This window comes from Bombyx mori, chromosome 2 (genome assembly GCF_030269925.1).
Source record: "Bombyx mori chromosome 2, ASM3026992v2".
Taxonomy (NCBI): domain Eukaryota; kingdom Metazoa; phylum Arthropoda; class Insecta; order Lepidoptera; family Bombycidae; genus Bombyx; species Bombyx mori.
This window is the reverse complement of record NC_085108.1, coordinates 7284937-7297418: the sequence shown is the minus strand read 5'-3', so window position 1 is coordinate 7297418 and position 12482 is coordinate 7284937. Positions and strand designations below refer to the sequence as shown.

Genomic DNA, 12482 nt, shown 5'->3' with positions numbered 1-12482 from the left:
TCTCTCTCTCATATCGTCATTCACACACATGTCTTCTTCGGTCGACCTCTTCCCCCTCTACCTTGCATTACCATTTCCATACATCTCCTAGTCACATGCATCTTCTCTCTACGCATCACATGTCCATACCACGATAACCAATAAAACGGTTCTCTGACATTCAACGATAATCTATACATATAAAAATGAATTGCTGTTCGTTAGTCACGCTAAAACTCGAGAACGGCTGGACCGATTTTGGCTAATTTTGGTCTTGAATTATTTGTGGAAGGTTTAAAAGGTACATAAATATGAAAATTCTCGGAATTAAATAAAAATAACAATTTTGTTTTTGATTTGATGTGTCCCCCGTCAGACGGATTCCTTTTGTTTGTTTTAAGTTTATTTTATATAAAAGCTTAGAGGTCTTTTATTTATCGATTGAGGCACTACGAAGTTTGCCGGGTCAGCTAGTCATTAATATAATAATAATTTATTTGTTTCTCTCTTAAAGGTATAATACAAATACAAAGGGAAATTAACCTTATAATTTATTTCGTAACCCTTTGAAAGAGCTGTAGTCTGTACTAGGTTCAGAGACCTGTATTACTGATCTCCAGGCTCCCTCCTTCTTAAGATAGATTAGGTTAAGTTAAGTCGTGAACAGATGCTGCGGACTAGTGTTGAGAGATCATTAGGTGTTATCATTTAAGAATGTCATTATGCGTGTGTGTGTGAGTGTGTGTATTGATAAACACGTAGCAAGAAGATTGAAGTCGTCGTGGCCTAAAGGATAAGACGTCCGGTGCATTCGTGTTGAAGCGATGCAACGGTGCTCGAATCCCGCAGGCGGGTACCAATTTTTCTGATGAAATACGTACTCAACAAATGTTCACGATTGACTTCCACGGTGAAGGAATAACATCGTGTAATAAAAATCAAACCTGCATAATTATAATTTGCGTAATTACTGGTGGTAGGACCACTTGTGAGTCCACGCGGATAGGCACCACCGCCCCTGCCTATTTCTGCCGTGAAGCAGTTATGCGTTTCGGTTTGAAGGGTGGGGCAGCCGTTGTAACTATACTGAGACTATAGAACTTGTATCTCAAGGTGGGTGGCGCTTCTACATTGTAGATGTCTATGGGCTCCAGTAACCACTTAACACCAGGTGGGCTGTGAGCTCGTCCACCCATCTAAGCAATAAAAAAATAAAAAAAGAAAGAAAGTATTCAGTGGAAGGGGGAAGCCAGCTCCCTTAAAATTATTCTTCGGCACTGGCGTCCACTCCATAAACCGATGCAGGCGGCAATATCTCGTCTCCGATCTCTAGGGCGTGACGTCCAAAATTATTTACGAACGATAAATATTACGGTTTTCGTCCCCATTAAATACAATATACATTCTAATGATGTTTCAGCGTCAGTTTTTTTTTTTATGATAATTACGCGTCGGGAGTGTACAAAAAAAAAAAAGCTTTTACGACCCTTTTCGTATTTCATTTGTAAATGCTTAGTCGTTCTAATTATTCAATACGTGACAGAGAAATGGACTTGAATTGCGCTGAGAAGAATTCGAAGAAATCGACAGTGATGATCATATTATTATAGTTATATTTAATTTGTACACAATTTAGTACGGCTAGTCCGTACTCGCCCACTTCGCTGCGCATTTAAAATTAACATTATTATTTATTGTCTTTATTATTAGGGAGTCCAACACTCACATAAATATTCGCCTATCCATTAAGTACATGTATTTTCTACATGGATACCAAGTTTCAAGTCGATCGGATGCACGGTTCAGTAGTTATAACGGAACATCCGTAAAAACCACTGTATGTACTAGTATAAATGTCGAGAATTTATAAGGGGAAGTGTGAAATTCGCGTCGGTTACCATGGGAAATAAATGTTGGAAGCGTGGCGGTAGCTATCATAGAACACAAGACATTTGACAGATGCCTGATTCTCGCTTACGATAATTTCAAGATAAGCTTATATACAAGTTCCGAACAACTACATTCACGTCATTTCGGATCGATCCACTAACGGTGCTTTTAGGTACTTCAAGCACCGGTCATCGTTCTTGTCGAACCCGTCGCTTGCGACGAAGGGCTCGGCGTGTAAATTAACCCTCAGACACAGCCCACTGAGTTTCTCACCGGATCGACCCGCGTTTCCAATCCGGTAGTAGATTCTGCAAAGCACGTCACGTGTGAGCCCCGTGAGCTCACCTACTAGCCCGGCGACGTTGACACGATCTCCCTAGACCATCAGCTTAGGTAGGAAAAAAAAATCGGACCGTAGGTCTATCGAGCAGTATCACCTGGATGTCGATATCGGTGGAGGATCTTCAATTCGTCGTAATTTCCACAAAGATATAGAGCATTCTGGCCGATCCTGGATCATACTTCTTACATATCCTGTTCTCAAGTTAATAAAATTCGATGATGAGTAGCCCGTAAATTTTTAAATTTGCTTAATTACTGGTGGTAGGACCTCTTGTGAGTCCGCGCGGGTAGGTGCCACCGCCCTGCCTATTTCAGCCGTGATGCGTTTCGGTTTGAAGTGGGAGCAGCCGTTGTACTGAGACCTTAGAACTTATATTTCAAGATTAGTGGCGGCATTTCCGTTGTAGATGTTTACGGGCTCCGCGTGGGCTGTGAGCTAGTCCACCTTCTTCTTCTTCGTCGCTTTCTTCATTGCTGAAGGTCGTGTCCCTGAAACTTGACCGTTGCCTGTCTCGTGAGCTGTTTCCATCTCGTCCGGTTCTCAGCAATCTATTCCACCTATCTATGCAATAAATAAATAAACCTTCACTGATGCCCCAGCATCACGTATCTGATTCCCCAAAAACTCGCAGACTTATCTCCGACTTCTGGGAACAACGAAGAACATATTAACAAAACATTACGCACACAAAGTTTGAGCGTACCGCCGCCATACGCCATTACGTTACCGACCGATAAACGTCAACCCTTGTCAGAACGTGCGCAGAATCGAACCGCGGACCCGGTCTCATTAGTCAGCGCACCTTGCGGCTAGTTCTAGTGTCGGATATTAACGCAAATAGATATCTATTCGGTCCTTGTTTGGGCGTTTTGAAATTTGACTGTCGCCCTGTGGCTTACGAGGTAATATTATTGAATAAGACAAACATCTGTTGTGTGGTGACTAATGTGTCTAATGTGAGGACATAATTGCGAAGTCTCTTCCAAACACAAGTTTGGTATTGAGATAAACATGGTATTGGCAATGATTGGAGAGCTCCGACGATGTATTTACTGGTGGTAGGACTTATGAGTCCGCACGGGTAGGTACCACCGCCCCGCCTGTTTCTGTCGTGAAGCAGTAATGCGTTTCGGTTCGAAGGGCGGGCTAGCCGTTGTAACTGTACTTGAGACCTTAGAGCTTACATCTCAATATGGGTGGCGCATTTACGTTGTAGATGTCTATGGGCTCCGGTAACTAATTAATACCAGGTGGGTTGTGAGCTCGTCCATTCATCTAAGCAATAAAAAAAAATCCACCAATTAGATACCAGTTTTTATCGGAGCAAAACTCATCCCCGCGGCTTGCGATCGAAGCGCTCATCAACAATGGGCTTTCAGACATATGACACTTATGGTCTATCCCAGTCTTTCCCAAAGTGGGCGATAACGCCCTCGTTTGGGCGCTGCAGGACTAAGGGGGGGCGGTAAGAGACACAAAAAAAATAGGGGCGTTGTGTAGAGGCTTGGGAGGCGATTAGTTATTTCATCTAGAAGGACACCGACTGAGCTCTTGTTATAGTGGTTTTAAAGTAGGTGAAAAAATGGGGGCGCTAAAAAATAATTTATTCTCAAAGTGGGCAGTAGACAAAATAAGTTTGGGAGTCCCTGGTCTATCCTGTGACTCGTCTGCTGGTGTCCCCGACATCCACGAGTGACGCTGGCCACTCGGCATCAGCTGGAAATGAGCCTGTATGCTAACAAAGATAGGTTGGGAACATACTGCTGCAATTGTCCACTGGAAATAGCTTCAGGATGGCGAGGTCTTCCACGTCCTATAGCCAAATAATATTGCGCTGGTCTTTTGTCACCAGGGAGACAGGGAGCACTCCTCCACACAAAAAATAAGTTATTTCCTTTTTTTTATAACCCTAATAATACCCATAACCGTCGTTAGAGGTCATTTGCTGATATTTATGACCCCTCGTAACCTTTTAATGTCACCGTAAGTGTTATTCCACGTTGACCTGTTACAGTTGAACTATTATATTAATTAATGGCGTTGCTGTTTGTATGTCAGTCGGCGTAAAACTTCAGAGCGGCTGAAATGATTTGGCGATTAAAACGAAATTAGATACAGATCATTCTCTATCTCTATCTATCTAGAAGAAATGAATAAGAGATTGAATTGGATTATTTTTTAAACTTTCGCTGCTATATATATTTATACCTATATATGCTCATCCTATTATTTAAAAAGGTTTTGTCGTGATTTTCACGCGATGTAGTAATGCGTTTCTAACTACATTCCCGAGCCTGCGGACCGAATGGTAAACAGTCTCCCGATCCACTAACGGTACTTTTAGGTACCCCAAGCACCGATCATCGTTCTCGTCGAACCCGTCGCTTGTGACGAAGGACTCGGCTAGTAAATTAACCCACAGACACAGCCCATTGAGTTCCTCGCCGGGTCTTCTCAGTGGGTCGCGTTTCCGATCCTACGGTAGATTCTGCGTAGCACGGCTCTTGCTAGAGTCAGTGTTAGCAACTTCGCCAGGTTTGAGCCCCGTGAGCTCATCTACTCAATTTCACGAAGAGCACGAGTTATGGTTGGCCTTCAGGGCGGCAATAGACTGTGGTTTGTCTGCATAGACTAGAGATTTCACGTAGCCCCACACAAAGTAGTCGAGCGGACGCAATCTTCGAATCTCTCATCCAATAAATTTAATGTTTCCCGTGCTGTATGGCAAGTGGCGCCGTCCTGTTGGAACAATATGTTTGTGAGATACATACCATCTAACCTAGGCTACAAAAAGCTTGCTTGTTATCATCGTCTGATATCGGTCGTCATTTACAGTGAGCGCGTCTTCGAAAAAATAAGGGTCCGATGATACCACCGGACAAGGGTATAGCGTTCCATGATGAAATATCAAGACTAAATATGTGTTCACGCCAAATTTGACAGATAACGCTTTACCAAGATAGCCGCTATGAGTTGTCAAAATTCGTGCGTCCCCATTTAATTGAAAAACTACCTAACCTAAACATCAGTCCACTGAGTTCCTCACCGGATCCTCTCAGCGGGTCGCGATTCCGATCCGGTAGTTCACTCGCGAAGCAGTTAGTTGAGTTGTTAGGTCTCCTTTGGATGCGCTCGGGCAGCTGTCAGCTAATCCCACTCCTCCTGACTGAGCCTTTGCTCGCCCACATGCCCTGGTAAAACTGGAAGGCTTCAGGCCAACAGTAATCTCTCAAACATAAAAACAAAATTACGAAAAAACTAAGTAATACATATACCAATGCTGTTCCGTGCAGAGTATGTAGAAAACACACAAAAAACAACAAAACGGAGTATTAACTAATAATGGTCCTGGGTCTCTGGTCGATTTCACGTCGCCAGCGTCGCGACCGTAAATCCATGTGTGGTCGATTAGATTTGCGGGGCTGTCGATCGGAGTGTAACGTTCTCGTGTCGAGAATATATGAGGGTATATTTCTAATGCGGGGGTGGGTAGTAATAGAAAAGAATTAAATTTGTATTACGAATTTGTTTGGGTATTAACCAACAGTTTTTTTAAGTGAAAACTTCTTTAGAATCGTTGTGATTTCAAACCGGATGCAACGGAAAAAACGACAGGTAAGAGACACAAATACAAAAATGTGTAGGATGAAGCCAGCAAAGAATGAGACAGAAATATATATACTATTGAAGTGCAAAACTTCTTTAGCATCGTTGTGATTTGAAAGTCGATGAAACGAAAAAACGACAGTAGAAAGAGACGGACACATACATTTATAAGATTTAACGTGGGAGAAAATGAGATAGGAAGCATTACAGTGTTTTTTTAATACAGTGCCATCTATGAGGTGGTTTATTAATAATGTTTATGAAATCTATTGTTATTATTTTTAATTTAGGATAATACTTGAAGTTAAGATTTTAATTCACAGAGGGCGTTAGTTAGCTCATACTATAAAAGTTGATGATTTGCAATTATGTACTTGGTCTACTAAGGACAAAATTTTACATACATATACATAAGATAATTGTATTTTAGTTTTTGAAGGTTTCACTTCTATCACGTGTGAATTGCATACATGTTTTTTTTTATTGTTATGTTGGTAAATAGGCTAAGCTAAAGGCCCTTAGATCGGATTTTTTCTGTCTATTCTAGTAGGTAACATCGAGGGGCTTACTAGATCCGTAGAGCGCGTAGGTGAGCTCACGGGACTCAAATGGTAGTAGAAAAGAATTGAATTTAAATTACGAATGCATATTCATTTCGTTATTACTAACAGTTCTTTTTTTAATTGTTATATTGGTAAATAGGGTAAAGTAATGTGTCTTCTTGTTGCCCTTAGATCAGATTTTTTTTCCTGCCTATTCATGTAACCTCGAGGGGTTAAGTGCTTTCAGACTACGCTATACTATAGTGCCAATTTTTTTTTTTTTATGATTGAAATATTACTGGTGGCCCGAAGGCCTTTCCAGTTTCACCAGGACAGGTGGGCGAGCAAAAAAGGCTCAGCTAGGAAGGGCGGGATTTGCTAACAACTGCCCGAGCGCCTCCGAAGGAGACCTAACAACTCAAGAGCAATTGCTTCGCGAATGAATCTACTACCGGATGTCATATAGTATAGCAGCGTATGCTTAACCAATAATATATAGTACAGTACAGCCTGAACGTGTACATAACAATGTATGGTGCGCGATATTGTTGTGCTATGGGCTATATGCTATTATATTATAGCGTAGTCTGAAAGCAGCTTTATACTAGACTAGCTTTTGCCCGCGACTCCGTCCGCGTGGAATAGTTACTTTGGCATAACGCTAAATTTTACCATCCACGTCATTTACACAGAAAGTGAAAATATTTTTGAATTACTATAGAATGTTAAGGAGCCATTTAAACCCCTATTTTGAAACATTCTTTATTGGTGCTCCACTAGTATTGGTCTAACCGTGATGTTATAGCTTATAGCCTTCCTCGATAAATGGGCTATCTAACACTGAACGAATTTTTCAAATCGGACCAGTAGTTCCTGAGATTAGCGCGTTCAAACAAACAAACTCTGCAGCTTTATAATATTAGTATAGATTCGCAGAGCGCGTAGGTGAGCTCAATAGGCTTTAACCTGACGACGTAGCTAACACTAGCCCTAGCAAGAGCCGTGCTTCGCAGAATCTACCACCGGATCGGAAACGCGACCCGCTGAGAAGATCCGGCGAGAAACTCAGCGGGCTGTGTCTGTGGGTTAATTTACGAGAATAGTGCCGCATAGGGTCTAGTGGCCGCCTGACGTCACTACCTCTGGCCATATCTCCAGTAGTACATCCACTGCAAGGGGTCATATGAAGAGACTATTCTATCTCTTTCTTTGACGTTTCTTTTACTTCGTCCGTTTTTGGTTCTGCGAGTATCATTACTCTCAGACACAGCCCACTGAGTTTCTCGCCGGATCTTCTCAGTGGGTCGCGTTTCCGATCCGGTGGTAGATTCTGCGAGGCACGGCTCTTGCTAGGGTTCCTGTTAGCAACGTCGTCAGGTTTGAGCCCCGTGAGCTCACCTACTAATTAAGATTACGCTGATATAGCCTCTCAAAGCTATCAGCTTAGGTAGGACAAAAAGAAAAAAAAAATGTTCTATGAGTATCATTTGAATTTTATAATCACAAACATTTTCAAGTAAAATTTAGATTATCAAAGAACCAGAACGATAAAAAATATCAAATTTCATTCGCGGTACATACTAAAAGCTTACAAAAAAAATTCCAATCATTAAAAACATAATACACTCGAACATATTAACCTCCTTTTTTAACGGTCGGCTAGAAAGACGAAAAATATAAACGCATCGTGAAACTTCCCCTATTAAGAGAAGTCGATTGCGAGTCGATCACAAATAAAAAAAAAAACAAAAAAAACCGATAGTATCGTTCGATCGCAATACGTCTTCGAATGTTCACGGTTGCTCAGACGTGAAATATAAACGACATCCCTTCGGGTCGCCGAAGCAAACGGTACGGTCGCCGACGACAGCTGTACTTAATGACGTCTCGAGAAATAATCCGAAAAAGAACACACATATCGAATTTTCGTGCTGACGGTACCTACTTAAAAGGCCAAGAAACTTTGTTTAAATTTTAAATATGAAGCCTTTGAGCGCGAACCGTCGATAAATCGTCTCTGTTGAAGCGTATAGAGTGCGTCGGAATATCGACTATGAGCATTTTGATTATATTATGTAGGTATGCATTGTGGTGGTGTCTTAGCGCGCTCATGTTTGTAATAAATTAATAACTTTTTTAAATAACCATTAAAAATTATTTGTGTACCGGGCGTCTTATCCTGTAGGCTACGACGACTTGGACGCAGTGCTATGTTTGTATTTAATTTTTTCCCCTTATGCTAATAGTCTTAGAGACTATTTTAGCTTCTCCGTAACGTGTGTAGATGAGCTCACGGGTCTCAAACCTGACGATGTTGCTGACATTAACTCTAGCAAGAGCAGTGCTTCGCAGAATCTACCACCGACAATCAAGTGGAATGAATATGCATTTAATATCGTTTTTTCTTATCTTGTTTCAGGTAAAATGAAGAAGGAGGTCAAGAACAATCTAGTTTTAATGTAAAATAATATAAACAAAAAAAACCCTTTCTGCTTACGTAATTGAATTTCAATCTCATTGTTTCACAGATAATTTCTTCTAGATTTACGAAGAACACTAAAAAACGGAAACAATTCCAAACAGTCGTCTCTTGCATCGTAAAATAAGTGCCGTAAAACATAATCTTACGATGTACGAGAGTGAATAGCAACGTGCTGCCATCTATGATTGAAAATTGGAACTGAACTATCAGAAAACGGACAACAGATGGCGCTGTAATACGTTTTCGAAACTCGGAAGCTTCTAGATTAATGTGCAGTGACGTGCCCTTGTCATTCTTCAGGCCCTGTGTATTTACAACTACTGGACGGAGAACTGATAAGGGCACGCCGTGTACTAAGTCGTCGTGGAAGACATCAGCGCGCGGTGATATAAAAAAAAACAATTTAAAAAAGTATTATTCCTAATTTCCTACTATGCTACTAGCCAGCGGCACTCAAATGTTGCGACATATTCGCCTTTTCATATTAAAAGTGGACAATTTCCAAAAATATTCGAAATTGAGTAAAAATGCCTTTGGTATTATCAGTATTTTTCTCATAAATAATGTCAACAGAGCGTAGTTTAGTTTTACTTTTTTTTTTAGTTTACCTAAATTTTGACTACTATTAACAAAATTAATACATAATTTTATCTTACTTTAAAAGACAGATAATGTAACTGGTAAAAAACAAAAAAAAATGTTGCAAATATGATTAATATTAAAAATATTACATGTTATACCTTTAAAAGACTCTGCTGTAAAATTATTAAGTTTTGAAATTATACAGTATCAATGCGAGAAGACGATATCACACTTAAACGTGTGGCAAGATTTACTAACATCTATCTAAGGTGCCCTGGGTCAATTGCATATTTGAAACTCTAGGGTAGGTGAGGGTGAATATAAGGCTATTCACTAATAAATGATAACTATACTACGGTTAATACATTAATGATGTATAAATTAATAAATGTACCTTGAATAATTTCACTCATCAAATAGATTTATTTACCTATAATTATATGTATACGTTCTTTTTTTTATGATTGAGGGCTTACTGGTGGCCCGGAGGCCTTTCCAGATTCACCAGGACAGGCGGGCGAGCAAAGGCTCAGCCAGGAGGGGTGGGATTTGCTAACAGCTACCCGAGCGCCTCCGAAGGAGACCTAACAACTCAAGAGAAGCTGCTTCGCGAATGAATCTACTACCGGATCGGAATCGCAACCCGCTGAGAAGTTCCGGCGAGAAACTCAGTGGGCTGATGCTTAGGTTAGGTTGCACGTCGAACTCTTTGCCGAGATCGACGAGTACGGTTACCATAATTATGTATACGACTATACGTGTAGCGCATGTAGAAGTATGTTAGAGCGTCACTGGAAAAAGGTTGAGAAGCGCTGTACAAAAATAGTAGTACTGAGGCTATTGATTTTTTTTTAATGCCCAAGTGGTTGGACGAGCTCACAGCCCACCTGATGTTATGTGGTTACCGGAGCCCATAGACATCAACAACTTAAATGCCACCACCCTTTTTTTTCAGTTTTATAGAACAATGACTATATATTACCAGCACAAGCAAATTATAATTTTTGCGGATTCTTATTACATTATTACAATTATTTTCATTAGTATTGATATTGTTTAATAACAAATAATCGGAAACACTTACAATAAAATGTTGTAAATACTCTTAAATAAATAATTATATAATGTACTTTAGATCACATCATAATATAGTTGTATAAATATAATAAATACATTTTATTGACTATTATATTATAATTTAGTTTAAGGTAATTTTATTGTCAGTTGTTTTTCTCATTCCTAGTTTTCAAGGCTAACTTTTGTTTTGTTTAAATTTTTAATTGATCTATGTTTTAGATTATAATAAATACTTTTTTTCTTTTTATATTTTACTTTATGTGTAGTGTATCGTTATTTGATATTAGTGTAGTTATAATTCTGTGATGCTGTGTTTGTCGGTAATTAAAGGAGGGACATGCTCCAAGGACCTTTCATTGCACCTTTAAAAATAATTGTATTGTGGATGTGTTTTGTTGAAAAAAAACTAAAAATAAAATCATTGTAAAAGTGTATGTTTTTAATGCGAAATAAATTATCCAAAAAATCTGTCTTTTGTTTTTCTTAGGTAATTATTCTTTCGTAACCACCACTACGAAGTTTTTTTTTTATTTATTTTTTATTGCTTAGATGGGTGGACGAGCTCACAGCCCACCTGGTGTTAAGTGGTTACTGGAGCCCATAGACATCTACAACGTAAATGCGCCACCCACCTTGAGATATAAGTTCTAAGGTCTCAGTATAGTTACAACGGCTACCCCACCCTTCAAATCGAAACGCATTACTGCTTCACGGCAGAAATAGGCGGGGCGGTGGTACCTACCCGTGCGGACTCACAATAGGTCCTACCACCAGTGAAAAAGTCATTCTCAATCTACAGTAATATTTCGATCCTGTTTGCAACAATTATTTGGCTTAAGCGACATTTACGCTTTACAGGAGAGCCATTTAAAGTTTAAAATCTGGAAAAAGCATTTTTTTTATTGCCCTTGTAGGCAGACGAGCATACGGCTAACCTAATGGTGATTGGTTACCGTCGCCCATGGACTTCAGCAATGCTAGGGACAGGGCCAACCGTGAACTACTCTCCACAAGCCTCGTTTGAAGAAGGACATGTCGTAGCGCTCGAGAAATACCGTGGAGGGGAGCTCATTCCAAAGCCGGATGGTACGTGGCAAAAAAGACCTCTGGAAACGCACTGTGGATGACCGCAGTGGCTCCAGGTAGTATGGATGAACTCTACTCCGGTGGCGGGCGATCATCTCGAACAATTCCTCAGAGCATTATACTTGTACTTCAAACGAGGCTTTTGGAGAGTACTCAACGGTATACAGCGGCTTGGCTCTGCCCCTGGCACTGCTGAAGTCCATGGGCGACGGTAACCACTCACCATCGGGTGGGCCGTATGCTCGTCTGCCTAAAAAGACAATAAAAGTTACGCTGGTGTTAGCAAATTCTCACAAGTCGAGCCCGTGAGCTCGCCTAGCGGTCGGCTCTTAGCTAGAATAGTAGTCATTAAGGCTACCGGTGAAAAAAAACACCATTAGTGCCAACATCAACCTCATAAAAATCTTCGATCATTAAATTCATACATGTTCCGTTAAATGAAAAATTAAATGAGATTAAATAAAGTCTGAATAATATTTAATTAATTTTATTGGTTACTAGCTGACCCGGTAGACTTCGTAGTGCCTCAATCGATAAATAAAATACCTAAACTTTTGTATAAAATAAACTTAAAACAAACAAAAGGAATCCGTCCGACGGGGGACACATCAAAAGAAAAGATATTCCAGAAACATAACCTCAAAGTTATACGTCAATGTCAATGAATTTTGCTTGTCTATGGTTGTCATCGTGACGTGGGGTAACTATCTACAGTCGGCATCATTGCGCCATTTCGAGAAGGCGGCACGACATGAGAACCCTCTTCTCGTGGCCTCTGGAAACTACATACCCGATCCTGTAGACCGAATGGTAAAGTCATTGGCATTGCTGAAGTCCATGGGCGACGGTAACCACTCACCATCAGGTGGGCCGTATGCTCGTCTGCCTACAAGGG

The 12482-nt window shown here is 40.4% G+C and overlaps 1 long non-coding RNA gene and 1 other non-coding gene across 2 annotated transcripts in view; both read left to right on the top strand.

The window, feature by feature from the left end:
* LOC134200611 (uncharacterized) overlaps window positions 1-10969 on the top strand; it is a 41558-nt gene extending 30589 nt beyond the window's left edge. The window contains exon 3 of the long non-coding RNA XR_009975599.1: window positions 8780-10969. This is a non-coding gene — a long non-coding RNA (uncharacterized LOC134200611). The remainder of the gene's footprint in view (window positions 1-8779) is intronic.
* Window positions 9113-9196, top strand: Mir184 (microRNA mir-184). The gene has a single exon (NR_107260.1). It is a non-coding gene; the product is annotated as a microRNA mir-184 (primary transcript).
* Window positions 10970-12482: the final 1513 nt, after the last annotated feature.